The following is a 13,408-nucleotide window of genomic DNA, read 5'->3' as shown; positions in this document are numbered from 1 at the left end:
TCACGATAGTTACTAGCACCTGCACTTAGTCACGTCATCAATAGCCATCTAGGTGCACATATTCTTTTCATGGGAGGGCCACGGTGGGCGAAAACCTCTGCATGTAAGACCCATTCCTTGAAATCTACAAGCTCCTTTCCTTCTGTATTTTCCCTCACAAAAAGGGGGCAATATATAGACGCTCATCGAGTCTATCTTTAAGGTAGAGGAACTTGTTTTTAAGCCTTTCGTGTTATAATTGGTTTGTGCCTTTAATACAACACCATTGGATTATGACCGTGTTGTAACTAATTTAGATAAATAATTAAACTAATACCTCAACATGCATGCCGGGGATGTAGCTCAGATGGTAGAGCGCTCGCTTAGCATGCGAGAGGTACGGGGATCGATACCCCGCATCTCCAGTCGAGATTGCCTCTTGTTTTGACATCGTCACACAGAACAAAGCGTCGGCCGTGTTGCTCTTTTGATTCCGAACAGAACAAAGCTTACACCATCAACGAAATTGGTTTTTTCATGATAGAAATTATGTTATATATATATATGCTCGAAACCTTAAGATTTGGAAACCTCTCACGCATTATTTAAGTCAAAGCCACCAATTTAAATAGTCGAGGACCATATATTCAAAAATATTAGCTTGGAATTGAGTTTAGAAATTAGGACTATATATATTAGAGTTTAGAAATTAGGACCATATATATATATATTAGGCTCAACAATTAGGATGGAATTGAGTTTAGAATTTAGGACCATACATATTAGGCTCAACAATTTAGGATGGAATTGAGTTTAGAATTTAGGACCATATATAATAGGCTCAACTTGTGGTAATCCCACTCTCCCACTTGCAAGAATACCTAGGTCAATGTAAAAATAACCCATTGATTCAATCCCACTCTCCCACTTGCAAGAATACCTCGGTCAATGTAAAAATAACCCATTGATTCATAGTCAAGTTCTACATCATTGTTGGGAGACTGTGTTGTTGGGAGACTAAGGTCAAATGGGAATGCCAAATTGTAATGGAAAAGGTCAAAAGGGCCTTCCACCACCAAGAGGCTAGGAAATTTGGTTAATGAGTTGTATATAGCATAGGTGATTTGGTTGATGAGTTGTAAGGGGGTGAAGGACAATTTAGAATAGGTGAAGAAGGTATAGATGAATTGTTTAGATAGAGTATGTCATCATGTGGAGGTTTTTGGGTGGTGTGGCAGCATGTGTGGAGATTGTGAGCTCATTAAAGCTATAAAATTTAGTTACACTGTGTTCTTAAGTAATTGTTTAGATAGAGTATGTCATCATGGAGGAGGTTTTTGGGTGGAGATTGTGAGCTCATTAGAGCTATAAAATTTAGCTACACTGTGTTCTTAAGTAATGGAATCAAGACTTTTGTGTGTGATTATTATTGTTGAGTCTCTCTAAGCAATGAGATTATTATTATCCTTCTCAATCAATCATGGAGCTAATTTTGTGCCTTGATCATGCTTAGATCCAAGTTTCTTGACTTAAGTTAATGTCTAAAGTAGAATAAGTTAGATAGCCTTGATTAATGGTGAGATTAAGGGTGTGTTTAGGATTAAGTTAGATAGCCTTGATTAATGTTAGCAAACAACGTGGATACCTACGGTTGTTGAGTCGTCCAAGATGCCGAGCTCCCGTTTAGATCTGCATGCATCTCTCCTATTAACAAAACATTATTTCCGTTTGTGGTGGCTGAAAATAGACCTAAGATTCACCCTTGGCAGTTTAAAGTGTGAATTGGTAGTTCAAAGTGTGAAGGCATCTCACATTAAGGGTGTGTTTCGTGATGTACCTAATCTTAAATGCGATCATCGTGGATCGGCTGAGATTCTCCATCGGAAAGGGGTGCTTTACCCAAGCACAAGGAATATTTACATCTCTCATATATATGTTAAGCCTATTTGTGTCTGAGCTAACAAAGTCCATTTGGCATGAAAACCAACCCCAAGGTTGAAAGAAGGAATGTGTAAGATGCTCCTAAAAAGAAGGAATGTGTAAGATGCTACTAGACAACAGACCCTCTTGATTCTTGAGGTTTTTTGTCTCAACAAGAAGAAATGTGCAAAATGCTAGGGGACAACATGCCCTCTTCATTCTTTCATTCTTCATATCAACAAATGAATGCAAGATACCTACAAGTGGAGGTGGATGCAATAGAACATTGAGCATACAAGATCCAAGCCACCTTAGAAATGTGCAAGATGCTAGTGGAGAACACACCCTCTTGATTCTTGAACATGCTTCATATCAACAAATGCAAGATACCTACATGTGGAGGTGGATGCAGTAGAGCATTGAGCATACGAGAACCAAGCCACCTTAGACGTGTAGCATTGTTATCTTTTATTTTAAAAACCTCCTCCAATTTTTCATTGAGGGGAATGCTAAAATTTGGTGTCAAATGGAAATGCCAAAAAAAGATTTATGTGTAATTTAAGATTTGGTTGGCGAGTTGTAAAAAAGTGAAGGACAAATCTACAATATGGGTAAAAAAGATGATAGACATATTACTATATACGAAAATGCCCTCCAACTAGTAAAGTTATAGTGATTTGCTAGTTAGAAATAGGAAATTTTGGCTCTATAACTAGTAAATTCATCTTCCTAGATACCATAAGGATTATAAATAGTAAATTGTGTGTCTAAGTAGTAAAGTAAATCTTTTTATTATATAGTAGTCCTCTCCTATATAGTAATCCCCTCTTATATAGTAAATCAATCTTTTTATTATATAGTAGTCCTCTCCCATATAGTAATCTCCTCTTATATAGTAAATAGTAGTGTCCTCTCTTATATAGTAAATCACATTAACTATATGGTTAGTTCTTCTAATTATCTAGGGGTGCAATCTAGGATTTCAAGTTGTGTTTCAATTACTATATAGAATTTTTTTCTTAATCAAGGAAAAGCTATGCATAGTAAGTTGCAATATCTATATAGTTCATTGTTCTCAATCTAGGACTTTGGATTTAATCTAGGAGATTCAAAGATGTGTTCCGATTACTATATAGAGTTTTTTTTTCTTCAAGCAAGGAAATATGGTCGATGCTATGAAATTCTAATAATAATATCTCTCGGAGAGAGAGAGAGAGAGAGAGAGAGAGAGAGAGAGAGAGAGAGAGAGAGAGAGAGAGAGAGAGAGAGAGAGAGAGAGAGAGAGATGTTATTAACATCGACACAAAACACCTAGTAAGAACCCCAAAAAATGGTATGAGTGAATGAGAATCATCGACAAAACACCTAATATGAGACCAAAAAAATAGTACAAGTGAATGACTAGCAACAAACTAGTCAACATGAAAGGAAAAAAAAGCTACTTAAAGCTAGTACCCACATAGTATGCTGGCCATCCCATATGTACAACAATTGAACATGATAGCCATCCAGCTAGTCATGTGATGTCCTCATCCATGATGGTGTAGATAAAAAGTTAGCATGAAAGAAGAAAACCATGTAGCTACTCAAATCTAGGACCCACATACTAGCTGCTTACAACTAGGACTACTCAAAGGACCCACATACTAGCTGCTTACAACTAGGACTACTCAAAGGACCCACATACTAGCTACTCAAAGCCAGGACCCACATACTATATATGTATGTAATGAAACATGAAAGCCATCCATCTAGCCATATGATATCCTCATCCATGATGGTGTAAATGTCCACCTCCTATGTTGGGGCTTCTCAATGGCACCTGAATATGTCATGAATTTAGACCTAGCAAGCAAAAACCCTTAATTTTGGTGCTCTGGGAAATCTTGCTTTTTATAGATGATGTGCTCTCTCCTAAATGACCCCACATCGTGAGTGGGTGACCAAGGCATCCTATATGTGTCCTACCATCATGTCTGTGACACTGATTGAAAGCCAATACATGACTTTCCTTGCACCCTGATTCCAATCCTTGAATGCCTTTATATCTACTGGAGTTGCATTCTCTTTAAACAACTCTGGAGGCTCCTCATTGTCTCCTTCGACATAGTCCCAAAATCCTTTACCCATCAAGAAATTGGTCATTCTAAACTTCTAGGCATGGAAGTTATTCTTATCTAACTTCTCACTAACAATCTGATTGAGTCCATCATACATATTAGCCTGCAACAATCAGAAACCTGCAAACAAACAATTTCTGCCCGTTGCTGCAGTTGTACTTCATCACAACCTCCATGTTGCCAGATCTGACCAAAGTACATGTACATACACCCAATATCAACAATACATGTGCAAACACTGTGTAACATACCCATCTTCACTAATAAAGAAATGTCCATGTAATAGATAAATTTATGAGTTTTTATGGTATAAAAATCAATGATTTTATTATTTGAGTCATTTCTACTTAGAATCTTTAAATTCTGAGCCCAAATTTGGAATCTGCATATGATTTTACCCTAATATAGGATTTTACAACATCCAAAACGGACACCGGATCAAGCCTATACGCAAATTTCAGTCATTTTAGTTAAAAAACGGCGACCTTTAAACCTTAATAAATGCATGACCAGGCGTTCGTTCGATTGACGAACGGTCTGAACCCCTACGACCAGGAGAACCTCCCGGACAAAAAAAAATTTCGCCCCCCGGGGCGGTCCGGCACGCAAATCAAGGTGGGCGCTCCAAATTTGGGTATCCCGTCCCAAAATTTGGTCCGTACACACTTACTAGGATGCCCGTACGATGGTCGCCCAAGAACCAAAGGACGACCGCCCGCTGTATGGTCCACACGTACCCCTACGTGGACACCCATGTTGCCCCATACCAGATAAGGTACATGCGTACCACTCCTTTCTCGGACAACCGACATCGTACCTTTCCCCCAGACCCATGCAGGCCACTGATCCATAGCCTTTGAAGGTACACCGTCCTTTCGTCCTTGCTTTGTGCAACGCCCGCACCCATACCTCTCAGCTATATAAACCCTTGGGGTGCTCCACAGGCAGCACGCAGTTCTGTGTAGCGTATGCCCTGTTGTACCGTCGTCCGTACCGTCGTCTGTCCCTGCGCAGCGTACTTGCTATCGTACAGCCACCCCTTGCAGCCGCCTCTCTCACACCCCCTCATTTGCCCCCCGGGGCGGTCCGGCACGCAAATCAAGGTGGGCGCTCCAAATTTGGGTATCCCGTTCCAAAATTTGGTCCGTACACACTTACTAGGATGCCCGTACGATGGCCACCCAAGAACCAAAGGACGACTGCCCGCTGTATGGTCCACACGTACCCCTACGTGGACACCCATGTTGCCCCATACCAGATAAGGTACATGCGTACCACTCCTTTCCCGGACAACCGACATCGTACCTTTCTCCCAGACCCATGCAGGCCACTGATCCATAGCCTTTGAAGGTACACCGTCCTTTCGTCCTTGCTTTGTGCAACGCCCGCACCCATACCTCTCAGCTATATAAACCCCCGGGGTGCTCCACAGGCAGCACGCAGTTCTGTGTAGCGTATGCCCTGTTGTACCGTCGTCCGTACCGCCGTCTGTCCCTGCGCAGCGTACTTGCTATCGTACAGCCGCCCCTTGCAGCCGCCTCTCTCACACCCCCTCATTTGCCTCTTTTCAGATAGGCCAATTTTCCTCCATTCCCCTCTTGCTAGGAGGCAGTGTCCTTAACTCTTCTTCCCTCCCCCTCCCCCCGCGCATGTGAATAGACTTACAGCAGCCCTCTCAGCCCTCCTCCACGTTTTTACCCTTAAGGACATCTCACAATCCCCCCCTCCATTTGCGTAGACTTTAATAAGGGTTTTTTGCCTTAAGAAAGGGTTCGTGCGTCATACTCTTTTGCTCATACGGTGAGCAAACGAACTCAGAATTCAGATCTGACTGAAGCGTTTCGATCGCAGCAGCGAGCTCTACAAGGCGACGCCTAAGATGGCCTCTTCTCGGAGACGTCAAAATATTGCCTCAAGAGGAGCGCGCAAAACGAGATTAGGGAAGATGCTCCCAATGCGGCACCAGCCCTCCCTTTTCAAGCTCCTCAAGGAAATGGTGGCCAAGTTAGCTTGGTCAAATTTTTTAAAGAAGAGATTTTCCTTAAATTAGTGTTAATGAATGGTATCTTTTCCTTTTAAAATGACGACATAAAAATTGTATGAAGTTACGAATTATGTGATGCTGTATTCGATAAATTGCGTTGAAATTGTTATCTTCACGAATTGTGAATGCTATATTTAATAAATTGCATTAAAGTTGTTATCTTTAGAATTCAAGATTTTTTTTTTGGGCTTCAACGCTAACTCCGTTCTGTGCTTGTGTAGCCGGGCGGCGTCGTTATTAGCAAAGCCCGGGAATGGCCCAAGGTATCCCTCATACCATTGGGAGAATAAGGATCGCCGATTGAGGCGAGAGATTATGAGGCTGCCTAGTTCTGAGGGCCCAGGCTAGTGCGGTAAATAAGCCCACCCTAGTGTGCAGACATCCCTCTGAGGGGCAGGAGGATCGAGCGATGGAGCTTGAGAGGGCGACAGGCCGACTTGAGTCCTCGCCAGCGGCCGACGATGAGGTGTATGGTCCCGTAGGGTTTTGCCCAGCATGTAGAGGCTGGAAGGCCGAATTCTAGATCATCGGCAATATAAGAATAAGAGAGCCGGTTTGGCTTGTATGGAATTGGTTCATGTATGAACTTTTTATATAAATATATCTTGTCTTTGGTATGACTGCATTGTGTAAAAAGGCTGTTTTAATGAACCTTGTGAAAAAGGGCCTTAATCAAGGAATATGTTTATTTATGTCAAACAGTGTGGTAGGATTAATTAGAAAACAAATTGATGCGTGAGTAGGGTGGAAAGTGGGAGGATAGAATACCCCGACGGTACTATTCTATGGACGGGTGGACCCGATTAGTCGGGTAGCTTTCCAACAGATTAAGAGAAAGCCCTGCGCTAGATAAATAGGTTCTTGGGCAGCTCTATTCTAGAAGACTAGGCCAGCGACTGTGCCTTGCATAAGATGAGGAAAAAAGCGTTGCCTCTAGAAATCAAGTCTAGTAGTTGCCCAATTTATGATCAACTGTCCTATGGGTGATTTGATGTTTAGAAGATTACGCTCCCCCTGCGGGATAGAACTAGGTCTTACCTGTGAATCGTATCCTTGAATCTCTACATGGTCAAGGTGTCGATGAATAGGAAATTTTCTCCAAATTAAGACTTAGTGGACTATCTTAAGTGTTTCCCCCATTGTAGAAGGGAGGAACCTTACACACTGCCTGCACTCCCAAAATGTACTTATGCACTGCAATAACCAGATTTCGACCAAAGATAGTTCTCTACCAAAACTTCTCGAAACTATCAAAAATATCTTACAATGATCGAACGGAGACTGAAATGCACCAAACACAAATTTGGCTACAAAACTTCAATACAAAGTACCCCGTACCACACAGGCACCTCCAAGACTGCGAAGATAGCTCCTCAATTAGAGATGTGTAGCTCCCGAAGCTGTCAAGGGGGTGTTGTACCTAAACAAGAAGAGGAAGAGATGATTCTCTTATTTGTATACCGCTTCCTTCCTTTCTTGTTCTTGCCTCTTGCATTCCTCCTTAGCTCTCACACGAACCGGAAATCTAATACCATAAAGAGAATGCGGGGGAGAGGTAGAGCTTGAGTTCTTTGCAAGAAAACACACACACAAGAGAGTGCAAGACACAAGAGAGAGATGGATGGCTGAATTTTCTTCTATCTTCTTCTCTTCTCTACAACCATATAACTAAAAGATAAGAGTATATACATAAAGGGAAAGTACTCTCCTACAACAACATACAATGGTTTGTCTATAGTGTGAACCTGACTATATAAGCTAGCGCTATAACTAGCGCTATAACTATGCTATAACTCTAGTAATCCAAAGTGGCTATCAAAGAATCTATCATCCACTGGCGGCATATCAACCATAATCTCAACAACCATGCCAGTAGCATAGGTGCAGAAGCTATTACCCATGTGGGTCATCAATGTTTGTCGTAGCACTAGTTGAGCTCGATATCTCAACGTTTTTCAACATGGCGATGGTAAAAATATGATTGTAATGAAGCAATGGCTAACTTGGCGATAGGGAATCGTTGTTGATGCCGATGATGGCACCCTCCTTGTTGCATGCAGCCTAGTTTTGAAGAAGATAGGGCAAATGCAAATCAAATATGAAAAAAGGTTATATTTTTGTTTGCTATACATGCTCTTTTTCAACAAAGGCAAATTAGATGAAAATAGGTTATATTTTAGGTTTGTTATACATGTCGTTTTTCACAAAAGGACCTGACTATAGCACTTCACATTTATGAAGTTTTGTGAAGTGTCAAGTAGAATATATTAGCTTATGGTGGCTAATTTGCTTCGTGGGCCAACAATATACCCTGACATTGAGATCTTCTATTTTCACCAAAGATCTGATATAATTGTTCTGGAAATCATTACAAAAAAATAAATATTTGGGTGATCGTTACTAAATGAGCATAAATAAAATATTAATTATTGCACTTTGTGGGATTTTGAAAGCCCATGTGTTGAATTAATGCTGATTTTTGCTAGGATTTCATTGGCTTGGCAATCATAACAGAAAAATAAAATATTTGATACGATCGTCAATGGATGAGAATAAATGAAATATCAATTATTGCACTTTGAAGCCCATGAAATTTAAACCTTCGAGTCCACAGTCTTTACTTGATAATCATTAGCTTTAGTATCGCTAACTAGCAAAGTTTGCTATGGTGATTAAAAATTAAAAAATAGCCTTTGAAGTTTTGAATGTTATCTTTTGCAAGTGATTTCTTGTTTCTCTAGCATAGTGAAGGATTTTGAATGGCTAGGCATATTACTGTTTGTGGTTGTGCGCCTAGACAAAAGCTTGTTGTTGTTATGAATGAGGCAAGATATTGTTATCTTAAGCTTGCTAATATTCTTCAACACTTTGATTTGGTGGGATGCTCTGTCACACTTCGTCCATTGTCTCTACATAGTGAGAAGATGAAGATATAAATAACCACACTATCAATGGAGAAGATGGCTTCGTTCTTGATGTAGATGCTCATTCTTTCTATAAAGTGTTTGTTGATTAGGGCAAACAAATAGATCCAATTGTTCTTGATGATGATTGTGTTTCTGCAAGACATGCACAAAATACTGATGTTTAGAGTATGTTAGATTTGATAGGGAACTTGGTGTTAAATAGTAGCTTGCATGTTGCTCTGTGTAGTGCAAAAGAAGTGTTACAAGTGGAAGAGTTTCCCATTGCATAATATGATGGATATATTACCTTTGAGCTTTCTCCTTATGGAGCAGGTTCTATAATGATTAGTACGGATCAAAAGCACGATCGGCATGTTTGGACATAATACATTACTTGCACATCAAACTCTTTTGTTGGTGCCGTCAGGCACTTAAAAGGTGTGGCAGTTATTCGCAATGCTTGAATCTTAATTGCCCATAATTGGAAAGAATGACAAGATCTAACTTGACACAATGGAAAGGAAGGCTTAAAAGAATGTGCTTGATAGGAATTTTTGGTTCTGAATATGGAAGTCCCTCTTACACAAACATTATGGTCAAATGCCAAAGTGTATAGGGACTTATCCAACAGTTATCTACTACTACACACCTAGTGACCATTTCTCAACCACGAGATGTGCTTTTCATTTAGGTTTTCATGAACACCCTTACAAAGAGGGTTTATCTAGGAGAGAAAAAAGTGTGGAGGAGAATATTGCAATGCATGCATAATTTAATCCTTTTGCTACTCCAAAATAATTAGGGGTTATTGTGGCCCATGACATTATTATGCAAATGTTGTTGGATGATGGGGTTACAAGTAGAGTTTGGGGATAGAGATCTTAAAAAGATCTTGGATGTAGTGACTCCACTTTTTCTGATAAAAGGAGGATTCAAAAGTGTGTAGAGGATGCAAAGAGGGAAAGTTTCGTTAGTGCAAAGGGATTGGATGCAGTGTTGGATCTAAAAAACAAATGTATATATCCATTTACTCACATTATCATATTTCCTAATCAAGTAGACACCATACCAACCGATGTATTTAAAATGTCCACAATTGAACCAGGGAGTAGCTTGGACCTTGTGAATAGAATGCATCCTGGTGGAAATCTGTTAAGAGATGTGGATTCACTTTGACCATGTGCGTCGAGTTCAAGGCTGGTCTACAATGGATGCCCATGTGTATGACCCTTATAAAAGATTGATTTTAATTTCGAAAGTGTTAGTCTCCTTAAATGGAATTTATGTATAAATAAATGTGTAGAGAAATCTTATATCAAATATAAGAATTCTCTTTAAAAAAAGATATGAAATGTGATAAGATGTGATAAGAGGTGTATGAGATGTGATAAGAATTGATAAGATGCGTATGAAAAGTGATAGGATGTGATAAGAGGTGTATGAGATGTAAAAAGATGTGATAAGATGTGTATGAGATGTGATAAGATGTGTATGAGATGTGATAAGATATGTATGAGATGTGATAAGATTTGATAAGATGCGTATGGAAAATATTAGGATGTGATAAGAGGTGTATGAGATGTAAAAAGATGTGATAAGATGTGCATGAGATGTGATAGAATGTGTTAAGATGAGTTAGGATGTGTTAAGATGTATATGGGATGTGTTAGGACGAGAATGGATGTAATATGGTTGTATGAATGTGATGTGGATGTATACATGTAGATGTATAGTATGAATGTGAATGTTGATGTGGATGTGGATGTATGGATGTAGATACGGATGTGTATGTATGTATGTGGATGTGTATGTATGAATGAGGATGTGAAAATGGATGTACGTATGTAGATGTGGATGTATGGATGTATGTATGTAGATGTGGATGTATGTATGTAGATGTGGATGTATGGATGTGATTGTGAATGAAGAGGTGGATGGGGATGTATGGATGTAGATACGGTTGTGGATGTATGTATGTGAATGTGGATGTATGAATGAGGATGTGAAAATGGATGTATGTATGTAGATGTGGATGTATGGATGTGAATGTGAATGAAGAGGTGGATGTGGATGTATGGATGTAGATACGGATGTGGATGTATGTATGTGAATGTGGATGTATGAATGAGGATGTGAAAATCGATGTATGTATGTAGATGTGGATGTATGGATGTATGTATGTAGATGTGGATGTATGGATGTGAATGTGAATGAAGAGGTGGATGTAGATGTATGGATGTAGATATGGATGTGGATGTATGTATGTGAATGTGGATGTATGAATGAGGATGTGAAAATGGATGTATGCATGTGAATGTGGATGTATGAATATGAATGTGGATGTGGAAATGGAGGTATGGATGTATGAATGTAGATGTGGATGTATGCATGTAGATGCGTATATATGAATGTGAAATTGGATGTATGATGTGGACGTACGAACATGGATATGTATGTAGAATAATGAATATGAAGATGTATGTGAGATAATGTAGTCTATATGAGTGAATGGATGAGAACGAGTACACACTGAATGGAATGTGGAATAAGTAATGTGGTCCGAGAGTGGATAATATGGAAAGACGAGTTCGTTATAGAAACTGTATTTTGTGACTGTTTGTAAATGACTGTTTTATGTCAAGAATGCTGGAGAAGCATTTTGACCGTCTTGAGGATTAAGGTCATGAAGACTGAACTGATAAAGTTGCAACTGCTGACGGAGAGTCAATCGAGGACGTCTCGCGTAGCAAGGTCGATCGAGGTCTTGACCAGCCTCGGTTCGATTTAAATGGTGAGCTTCCGGTACGGTGGATGAGGGACCAAGGAAGCGGCCTATGAGTGAAGCGCTAGGTCACCTGCGAAGGATCCTAGAGGGTGCTGACCATACGGTGCTCGGGCTCTGGGTCGCCGAAGATACCCACACGTGCGTCGTGGAAGATATTGGAACAAGGAGTAAGAGTTGTTTTCTGAAACCGGGCATGGATCTGGTTGATTGACCTTGCTGGTCCTCAACAGATGAGTCCATGGCTCTTTTATATGGATCTGTGGGTTGATCTTGCTGATCTTCCACGGAGATTCCATTCTATTATATGAATATATTGCCGGTTACTATGAGCTAGGAACTATGGAAAAGGCCCCTGAGAGAACAGGTGGTGGGCATTCTGGTTGCCTATGATGCCATAAGTACACCGATGAAAGAATGACTGGAAATAAGAATTCAACCAGAGACTTTGAGGATTGTCATCAGTGACATAATGGTTTTATTAAAGGATTGTTTTAAAGCTAGTTGATGCTAATAAAAAGGCAATTTCATATTGGGTGTGTAAGTGGTATGACTAGTTTTATGTTTGTATGAACTTCCGGCTAGGGGGCCTTGGAACTCTTTTCCTTGGTACCCGGGACAAAACCTAACCAAATTATTAATTGGATCCCATCACTACAGTGGTTGGGCGGTTGGCTAATCCATGGGACTGGATGGGGTTAGGCTGGACTCATGGATCCGTAAATCGAGATTTTAATTTCTATTATTACGATAGATGAAGTAAATCCCGGATAGAAAGTGTTCTATGGATAGGAATCAATGGTTGTGCCTCTTGATGGGGAAAAAAGCGTTGATCCCAATGATCCAAGTGCAAGTTTCTTCCTTGAATTGACCAAGTACCGTTAAAGGTGCAGTCAGATCAGTTGATCCGTAATGATCTTGACTACGTTAGAGTAAAGAGTTATCCTGGTGGAATCGCCCATGCTTTCCGGGTAAAGGGAGTTTTTCCGGTTTTGATTTTGGACAAACCGATGGATTAGTCTCTTGTCCGGATATCCGTGGGCAAGGCCTCGAGTGTGAGACCCCTACCCGCGCACGATGTGCTACTTCTGCTGCTAGTACCCCGAATCTGTTGCGTGGTGGAGACTTGGTATCTCACATCATCGACTCCCACCAGTGGCTCACCATTGGGGATGCATGACATATGGTCTGCCAAGACATGCTATGAGTCCTTCCGCACACTGTGAGGACAATGTGAAGTCAAACTCAAGCAAGATCAGTAACCATCGAGTGATTCTTCTGGTTGTGCAGGGTTTGTTTACTAGGTATAGAAGAGCTTGATGGTCTACAAAGAAGATAAATTTGGTTGCCAGCAATGGTGAAACTTCTTGACCGTGTAAACCATAGATAACACTTCCCTCTCAATGGTGGTATAATTTCGTTCTGCCTTGTTAAGTTGGCGGCTGGCAAAGCTGATGGGGAAATCCATCTTATGTTCATCGGGTTGGGCCAGCACACACCCAATTGCAAAGGTGAAGGCGTCAATGTGGACATGAAATATGATGTCCCAATTGAAGGACCTCAAAATAGGAGCACTTGCCAAGGCTTTCTTTAGCATGTTATATGCCTCTTGGCATTCATATGTCCACTCAAAGAGGATTAGGAGTTTGTAAAGGGG

General features: G+C 40.4%; 1 non-coding gene across 1 annotated transcript; it reads left to right on the top strand.

Moving 5' to 3' along the window:
* Positions 1-331: 331 nt before the first annotated feature.
* Positions 332-404, top strand: TRNAA-AGC (transfer RNA alanine (anticodon AGC)). The gene has a single exon. It is a non-coding gene; the product is annotated as a tRNA-Ala (tRNA).
* Positions 405-13,408: the final 13,004 nt, after the last annotated feature.

This window comes from Cibotium barometz, chromosome 39 (genome assembly GCF_041138505.1).
Source record: "Cibotium barometz isolate CiBa-2024 chromosome 39, ASM4113850v1, whole genome shotgun sequence".
Taxonomy (NCBI): domain Eukaryota; kingdom Viridiplantae; phylum Streptophyta; class Polypodiopsida; order Cyatheales; family Cibotiaceae; genus Cibotium; species Cibotium barometz.
The sequence above is the reverse complement of the archived record's forward strand: the minus strand, read 5'-3'. Positions and strand labels throughout refer to the sequence as shown.